Genomic DNA, 7,606 nt, shown 5'->3' with positions numbered 1-7,606 from the left:
ATGATCACATATCAGACTCATGATAGACTTGTTATTTTCTATAGGCTCACGCTAAGTCTGATATTGAATCATATCAAGCTTACATTAGACCTAATATTTTCTCTTATAATATATATTAGTGGTCAGAGGTCGATTCTCAGGAACTGATAACCTAGAGTTTACCCCACCATCATGACAAAAAGGTGAATACGCTCGCCTCTAGCGCCCCCGCCAACCCGTCCCAGGGCCAACACGGAGGAGATAAATCACAGGAGGTTACTAGCCGGGCTACTAGCCTTTGGAATAGTGACTAGCACATAAGGGAGGTATTTTATCTCGGCTTTGTCGAGATTTGAACCCCATACCTCATGGTGTCAACACCTCATATGCTAGTCACTAGACCGTCCCGAGGGGACTAGGGTTTACCCCACCATGCGCCTATGGTCTGTGTACCTGCATGAACCTCCCTCTATATCCGTGGGGCTGACACTAAGGGGGCCGCTAAGATAACGGATCTACCTTTTTCTTATAATGCATATTGGGCCTTATATGAAAATTATCAGGTCCATGCTGCCCTGATATGGTCTAATATTAAGCATTTAGGCCCAGCGTAAGTATGATATTTTCCAATACGCTAGGTTGATATTTTCATATATCAAGCTCATGCATTGAAAAACGACGTGGGATTTAGGAGGTTGACAGGAGGGTAGGAAAGGAATAACATTATTTTTAGTGCTCTTTTGGTAGTTTTGAAAGTAGGTTGTTTCTTTTAGTAAATAAGGAAATGTGGCCGCACCTTTTAGTAAAAAACCATATTATTTATATTTATTCAATATATAAAGATATTTAAATAACTCATTAAATTTAATAAAGAATATTATAAATTATTTATTTATAAAATTCTTATCAATTTTATAAATAAATAAATAAATAATATATAATATTAAATTTGTTAGCTAATTAAATAAGATTAAAAATATAAATAATTTATTTAATCAAGAGTTCGATAATACATAAGTGAACGAAATTCAAACTATTTTTTTAAAAAAAAAAACAAATCAAGTTTGAATAACCAATTTAACATTTGATTTATGTAAGGCCCTTTAGCTCAGTTATTTTATTACATAAGTTTAAATATGGTTCATTTATCGTTACAATAATCTATTAAAATGTAAATCTAAAATTGCATGTTAACTAGAATAGAAGATTTTTTTTCCCCGAAAGTGCAATAACTAAAATACTCTTCAATTGAAATGGTCCTTTAACTAATGCACAAAAATTTTAATTGACAATTGGTTTGTCATCTAAGTCAGAAGGATGATGAGCATTAGGGGTGTAAATCAGTCCAACTCTTCGTAAATCGCTCGGTCAAAGCTCGAGTCGAGTTCAAGTCGGATCGTTTAATATTTGTGTTGTCTTAAACCCATTTAATACTGGCTCGAAGATTTATTGAGTTAACAGCTCGATTAATTTAATGTTCTAATATTTAAAATAAATATTACTTTAAAATTTAAAAAATAAGTTGAGGAGATGATTATGATTAGAATATTTTATTAAGTTCAAATCTCAACGAGTCCGAATTCATGATTAAATGACCGAGCCCGAGCTCAAATTTAGAAACTCGCTCAAGCCAAGTCTTTTTAATTAAAATTTTATAAACCGAATTAAAAAGGAGTCTAAATTGACTAATCCGTAGATTGTGGATCCAAGTGGGGTAGGATAAATTGATCCACATATTGAGAAGAATTTTTTTTAAAAAAATGAATTATGATTATATATAATTTTTAGTGAAAATTATTGCTTTTGCTTTTTATCGTAATTACTTCTACTAATATTAATATGTATAAGTGTAAAATAAAAATTAGAAAATTTATTGATTTTTTTAAAAAATATTTATTTATGAAATAATCAAAGTCGTAGAGAAATAGAAAAGCCCTCAGTTTGTAAAGTCATCCACTAGTTCACATTTTCTTTCTCATTGCGCAACGAGTCTAGTCAAATAAAACGATCTCGAGTAGTCGGGTATTATGGGGACACGTCGATTGGTGTATTGAAACTCTAAGGTTATTTTGATATGATCAATAAATTAAGTTAGGTCCTGTATATTTTTCACCTTGTGTCTAAGTGTGCAGGAGCTTAGGAGCACAGGTAGTCGAGCGAAAGACGCAGCTAGCGAGAAAGACAGTACGCGATGCGTCCGAGGGACGAGGCGCTGCGGAAGAATATACTGGCGGACGAGAAGGAAGCGTGCGGTAGTTCCGAGGGACGAGAAGCTGGAGCAGAAGATTGTTCAGGGAGCAAGAGATGCAGCTAGCGAGAAAGTCGGTATGGGGTGCGACCGAGGGACGAAGACTGCGGATGAGTACGTTGGCGAACGAGAAGGAAATACGCGGCGATTCCGAGGGACGAGAAGCCGGAGTGGAAGCCCGCTCGAGAAGACCGGAACTTGGGTTCGGGTGAGTCCTATTCTGGATGGCAGAGATCACACAAGCGAGCGGATGCGAAGTTGAAGACCTGGATCGAGGCGAACTGAACCGGAGCAGTGGACCCAGATAAAAAAAGTCAACCGGAGTTGACTTCTGGCTACGGGGCGCCCGGAACAGCCCGGGGTGCCCGAAGCAGCCCGGGGCGCTCGGAACAGCCAGGTGCGCCCGAAGCAACCCGGGCGCGCCCGGACCTTGACTTTTGACCAGATCAAGTTTTGACTCGATCTGAACGTTGGGGGATAAAGTTTATCCCCCAGGACGCCCGAAACCCTTCTAAGTGCCCCGACCAAGACTATAAATATAGTCTTGGTCCAGAAGCTTTTCAACAACTCAAGCAATTCATTCTTTCTACACTTGTACGCTCTCTCTGTAGTTAAGCTTTTGTTTTCTGCGCTTCATCGTTGTAAAAGGCTTCTCCGCCTGAAAGAGTTCTTAGTGCGATCATCTTCCTTGGATTAACAACCTCCCCGGTTGTAACCAAGTCAAATCCAGTGCCTCGTTTTTTATGATTTACTTTCTGCTTACATTATTTTACAAGTGTTAGTTTAAGAGTTCAAGAAGAGTCGTTTTAATTTGGTAGGCTATTCAACCCCCTCTTCTAGCCAGTCGTAACGGTCCTATAAGTGGTATCAAAGTCGAGACGCTTCAGGAGGACTAACCGCCAATCGAAGCAAAGACAATGGCCGGACCAAGCATTCACCCACCGAAATTCGAAGGGGACTTCGCTACCTGGAAAAAGCAGATGCAGGTATTTTTTACAAGACAGTTTCATTTAGTTTTAATAATGAAATTTGATTTTGTAACTCCAGAAGGCAAGGAAAAATATCAATGGACGAAAAAGGAGCAGGCCAACTACGTGGCGAACGACAAAGCAGAATACCATCTGCTAAGCGTTCTTCTGCCACAAGAAGTCAACCGAATCGGCAACTACACCTCCACAAAGGAATTTTGAGAGAAGTTTCTCGAGCTGCACGAAGGAACATCCGAAGCCAAGCTCGCTAAAAGGGATCTACTTCGCAATCAGCTCACTAGCCTGCGACTTGGGGAAGATAAGACAGTTGCACATCTGCACTCGAGAATCAAAGAGATCATAACCGGACTATCAAATCTCGGAGAAAAGGTAAGTAACCGAGATTCGCTAAGGTACGCGCTAAATTCTTTTCCGAGAAATTCAAAATGGGTGTCACTAGTAGATGTCTTTTACATTTTAAAAGATTTAGAAAAAAATTCATTAGAAGAATTTTTTCAACATTTGAAGTGCATGAGTCAAGATGTGCAGGTATGAAGGAGCCCAAGAACAACGTCGCCCTCAAAGCTTCGAGAGACGAACCTGAGTCAGAATCTTCTCTCGACGACGAGGAAATGGTAATGATAGTAAGAAGATTCAAGAAACTTTGTAAATCTAGATCTACTAACCATCTGCAGGGGAAAAAGAAAAGGACGATTCGCTGCTACCACTGCAACGAAGAAGGACACGTCAAGGACAACTGCCCCAAGCTAAAGGACAAAGACAAGGAGAAAGGTAAGAAGCCTGTCCAAAAGCGAAAGACCCTAAAAGCGACGTGGGATGATACGTCGTCCGAATCAAAAGTCGAGGCATTCTCCGGACTCGCACTAATGGCGAGTCATCAAGACGACGACTGCGATTCGAGTTCTTCCGAGATGAGCATCGAGAGCATCAATGAAGAGGGAGCTTCGTCGGAAGAAAGTAGCAGTTCATGGGGAGACACGGACAACGAAATCGACAAGGTAAGTCAGGTACGTTCTCTTCCTCCCGATAAACTTTTTAAATTTGTTAAACTGTTAACTAAAAATTGCTGTAAGTTTGAAAAAGAAATCAAGAATTTAAAATTAATATTAGCTAAATCTTGTCCCTTAGAAATGTTAGACAAATCAAATCCAGAAAATGAAAAATTGAAGTTAGAAATTCAAATTTTGAAAATTCAAATAAATAACTTGAAAAATCATGCATGCTTATCTAATACAAATTTTAAAAGATTTAATAATTTAAGTTGGTACTTTAGATATCATCAGGGACAAATTAGGAATATTTCAAGAAAATATGTCCCTAAGAAATTTTTAATTAATCCAGTTAGCTGGAACCTATATTGGGTTACTAAAGTCTTGTTTAAACTAAAAAATTAGAATTAGAGCTTTCAGCGAGAAAATTAAACAGATAGTTTCTTTATGAGGCTTTGTCTAAGGAAGTGGTTGTTACTCCAATAACCAAGAAGGTCTAGTGCCTCACCACTACCTGGAAGCCAAAATATTGAAATAAAATGTTAAATTAACTTTCTGGCAAAACATTAAAAATAGAATTAATTAATGCTTTAAGAAGTTATTCAAACATTTTTTTTCTATTTAGAAAATCTCTTTTAAGTTTTGTTTAGAAAATGTTTGCGTAAATTTTCAAAACTTACTTGTGTTTAAATGTTTTTTTTATTGTAAATTTTGTCAAGTTTTCAAATTTTTTAACTTATAAATTTTCGTTAAAAAGTTTTTTAAAATATTCTTTTGCCTAAAAATATTTTTTTTGAAATTTTTAACTTAGAAAAGTGCTTAAAGAAAATTATATTTTTTCCTAAGTTAAAAATTTTTCTAAAATTAGAAATTTTTACTTAAATTACTTAGAAAAATTTTCAAAAACTTTTTTGGGTTGCTAAGTCAGAAATTGTTTTTAGAAAACTTTCTTACTTAAAGTTTTTCTTAGAAATTTTTGTTAGCGATTGAAAATGTAAACACTTAAAAATTATTTTTACTTATGTTTTATTGATCGCAAAAACTTACTTCGAACTTTTTGATTTAGAAATATTTTCTAGATTTTTTTTAAAGTTTTCTAAGTTTTAACCCTTAGGGTGCGTTTGGTTCAAGTTATCATGTATAACCTTGGTTATGTGATTACCAGGTAATCACATAACCAAGGTTATGGGGAATAAAACATAATCAAATGTTGTTTGGTTCAACCTAGGTAATGCAATAAAAACTTATTTGTTTGAAGGTTTTAATGAATACCTTAGTTTAATATTTTACCGTATTACCCTCAGTTACAAAACCAACTATACATAATAATAATAATAATAATAATATTATTATTATTATTATTATTATTATTATTATTTATTTATTTATTTATGTTTTTTTTTTCTTTTTCTTGTATATTTTTTTTACTTTTTTATATGTTTTTTTATTTTTTAATGTTTTTATATTTTTATATTATTTATATTTATATTTTTTACATTTTTTTAATTTTAATTTTAATTTTAATTTTAATTTTAATTTATTTATTTTATTTTTAATTTTTTTAAATTTTACAAAAAAAATTTTAAAATTTTTAAAAAAATCCAAATTTTTTTAAATTTTTTTTTATTTTTAAAAAAAAAATTAAAATTTTTAAAATTTATCATTTTTTTTTAAATTTTTCAAATTTTTTAAAATTTTAAAATTTTTTAAAAAATTTTTATTTTTAAAATTTAAATTTTTTTATTTTTTTTTAAATTATTTATTTTTAAAAAAATAAATTTTAAAATTTTAAAATTTTTTAAACATTTTTTTCTCTTTTTTTCATGTTTTTTCTTATCGGAGGGTGTTTTTGGTAAAAAAAATTCGTTAACCCCGGAATCAAGGAAAACCTTAGTTGTCTGAGGTTTTCCGATTCCGGGCTGCATGACCCTTTTGCTGACGTGTCGGGCATGAAACATTACTCAGGAATCATCGAATACCTAAACCAAACAAGGTTTTTGTTGATAACGTTGGATGGATAACCAAGGTTATCAAGAATAACCCTGAACCAAACGCACCCTTAGATTTTTTCTTGAATCCCCATCTTTTTTATGTGATCAAAAGGGGAGAAAAAAAAATATAAGTCTAGGGGAGGTAGACACATTTTTCTATCTTTTTACATTTAATTGCAATATAAGTTAATTTATTTTCATGTATATTTTTTCCTATCTTAACTTGGGTTGCTCACATCAAAAAGGGGGAGATTGTTGGAACCCCAATGTTGTTTTGGTGTGATCAACAAATTAAGTTAGGTCCTTTATGTTTCTAACCTTGTGTCTAAGTGTGCAGGAGCTTAGAAGCACAGGTAGTCGAGCGGAAGACGCAGCTAGCGAGAAGGACGGTACGCGGTGCGTCCGAGGGACGAGGCGCTGCGGAAGAGTACACCGGCGGACAAGAAGGAAGCGTGCGGTGGTTCCGAGGGACGAGAAGCCGGAGCGGAAGATTGCTCAAGGAGCAAGAGACGCAGCTAGCGAAAAGGCCGGCACGAGGTGCGACAGAGGGATGAAGACTGCGGATGAGTACGCTGGCGGACGAGAAGGAAACACGCGATGATTCCGAGGGACGAGAAGCCGGAGCGGAAGTTCGCTCGAGAAGACCCGAACTTGGGTTTGGATGAGCCATATTCCGAATGGCAGAGATCACCCATGCGAGCGGATGCGGAGTTGAAGACCCGGATCGAGGCGAACTGAACCGGAGCAGTGGACCCGGATGAAAAAAAGTCAACCGGAGTTGACTTCTGGCTCCGGGGCGCCCGGAGCAGCCCAGGGCGCCCGGAACCCTTCCGGGCACTCGGACCTTGACTTTTGACCAAATCGAGTTTTGAGTCGATCTGAACGTTGGGGGATAAAGTTTTATCCCCAGGGCGCCCGAAACCCTTGTAGGCACCCCGACCAAGGCTATAAATATAGTCTTGGTCCAGAAGCTTTTCAACAACTTAAGTAATTCATTCTTTCTACACTTGTACGCTCTCTCTGTAGTTAAGCTTATGTTTTATGCGCTTCATCGTTGTAAGAGGCTTCTCCACCTGAAGGAGTTCTTAGTGCGATCATCTTCCTTGGATTAACAACCTCCCCGATTGTAACCAAGTCAAATCCGGTGTCTCGATTTTTATGATTTACTTTCTGCTTACATTATTTTACAAGTGTTAGTTTAAGAGTTCGAGAATGATCGTTTTAATTTGGCTGACTATTCACCCCCCCCCCCCCCCCCCCCTCTAGCCGGTTGCAACGATCCTACAGGGTGGAGGTTGAAATTTAATTTATATAACTAATTATATATAATTGCTAATCCAAACCAATAAATAATATAAAATTGTCTAATAAAATAAAATTAAATTGCGAAAGATTCAAAGAGTAAATATT

Source organism: Zingiber officinale, chromosome 2A (genome assembly GCF_018446385.1).
Source record: "Zingiber officinale cultivar Zhangliang chromosome 2A, Zo_v1.1, whole genome shotgun sequence".
NCBI classification, from domain to species: Eukaryota; Viridiplantae; Streptophyta; class Magnoliopsida; order Zingiberales; family Zingiberaceae; genus Zingiber; species Zingiber officinale.
This window is presented reverse-complemented; position numbering follows the sequence as displayed.